Below are 2,124 nucleotides of genomic sequence, written 5' to 3' on the forward strand. Positions count from 1 at the left end.
TACAGAAAAAATGAGCTTAATATAGGTAAAGTGTGTGTTTATGTCAGTGTAAGGCAGGGATTTAAAAGCTTTTAATAAAGATGTATTTGATTCAAAGGAGCATTGATAACGTTAAAACCTTTCTGAATAATCTTACCATAGAAAAGATCACATTTAAAAACACATGCATTTCACATGCAAGTATCAAATCCTTTTGAAATGAACTCCCATGTTAAACATAATTACACAGACTTAATACGGGATTAAAAATGGCAGGGGATGATGTGAATGACTCATTTCTTTTCAAGTCTGACGGACCGTAACTAAAACTAGAAACGACCTCTTACAGTTTCAAGTAGATGTGTTGAAATATATTTGAACGGAAAACCTTCTGAAAATTGAGAAAAAAAAGAAAAAAAAAGATGCTGCACCTCACAGACGTTCATACACACAGTTTCCATGTTCTCTTCGGGAAGCCGGCCTCGAGTGCCAAGCTACGGGAGGAGAAACACACGAACACACCTACGCACACACACACGCACACACCTGTACACACACTCCTGCCAACTCATACACACACCCACAGGGCCACGTTTCTTTCCCCACCACAGAAATTCTGATGTCTAATGTGGAGCCACTCGATAACTTTTAACACATTCCCACAGCTAACAGACTGCACCGCATCCCTGTGTGTGCATGTGCAGGGCTTGTGTTATTTAAGTCTTTATTCACAACCACCACCACATTTGACCACACAAACACATGCATAAGAAGTATGTTCTCAGGAGAGACACTGAATCAAAGTGAATGTGTGTGCAGCAGCAAAAAAAAACAAAACACACTTCACTTGCATATCATCTTTTTTTCATGCACGCAGCCATGGACACATTCACACGAGATCACGCATGTTTGAACAACCGTTTCCTGGTTCACCAACGGGCTGCTCTGGGTCAGCCCGGAGCCTCTGGGTGATTTGTCAGCTCGAGCCATACGGGCCGGGAACCCTTCAAAGTTTGCTTTGGGTTCCAGAGGGACACCACTCTGGGACCCCTGAATTCCTGGCCATGGTACGCACTCTGCCTCACCCTCTGGACCCTCACCCCTGAAATGCATGACACACATGCACAACACACTCACATGGTAACATAAGCATATGCAGAGTGTAGGTATTCATTTCTTTTAAAGTAGAAACATTTGCGCGCACACACATATGCACTAATGGACGCGCCTCTATGCACACAGCATTGTTATTGTTCCAGACATTCCCAGCTCATTGAAATGTTTAAAATTCTGACAACATGACAGTGTTATAACAGATTAAATCATTCCATTACCTTTCCTTGACTGTTTGGAAGTCAGGTTTTTTTTGACATCTTTCAGGATAAATGTTTATTCTGATTTATTAGTTTGCTTGAATTCCTTCAATTCAATCAACCAGTGTTATCACGGACAGTCCAACAACACCACCCTGGGATATTAACCCAGGGAATATTATTAACTCAGACCAATACTTATAACCATAAGGCACTCGGGTTCAGTATACCAAGGAGCACAAGACATGGTTCCATCCAAAAATACTTGAACAATTTAAATCGTTAATAGAGCCATCACACCATTCACACATGTGGGAAGGGGGGGATGATCCAGGGCGGGGGCTTACCAGTGGAGAGGCAGGCTAGTGAAGGAGGAGTGGTATCCCAGGGAGACACCGTCACCGAAGACACCAGCCTCCACCAACTTAGGCTCTCAGCTCCTGTAAAATATAAAGGAAACACACATGCATCAGTAGGGCTCCACACAATTCAATCACAGGAACAAAAGTAAAGAGTACACAAATATAAATTTATATCAGTAAAATAAAGAACTTAAACTACACAATTAATCACAAACCAAAAAAAGTCTAATTAATCTAGTCATAACTTGGGTGCAAATTAGATACAATAAACAAAGAGTAAATAATAGAGAGTACATGTTGCTAATAATACATATTTTTACTAAAGCAGGTATTTGAATACAGGTAAAGTATTTGTACTTCTGTTTAAACCTATATACCTCTGCAGTTCAGTCCTGCCTGTCTTCAGCTTTGTGACTCCATTTCCCGGCAGGCACCGCAACGATGACGTGTGAGCGGCTCTCAGCCAATAG

This window comes from Hippoglossus hippoglossus, chromosome 9 (genome assembly GCF_009819705.1).
Source record: "Hippoglossus hippoglossus isolate fHipHip1 chromosome 9, fHipHip1.pri, whole genome shotgun sequence".
In the NCBI taxonomy this organism is placed as follows: Eukaryota; Metazoa; Chordata; class Actinopteri; order Pleuronectiformes; family Pleuronectidae; genus Hippoglossus; species Hippoglossus hippoglossus.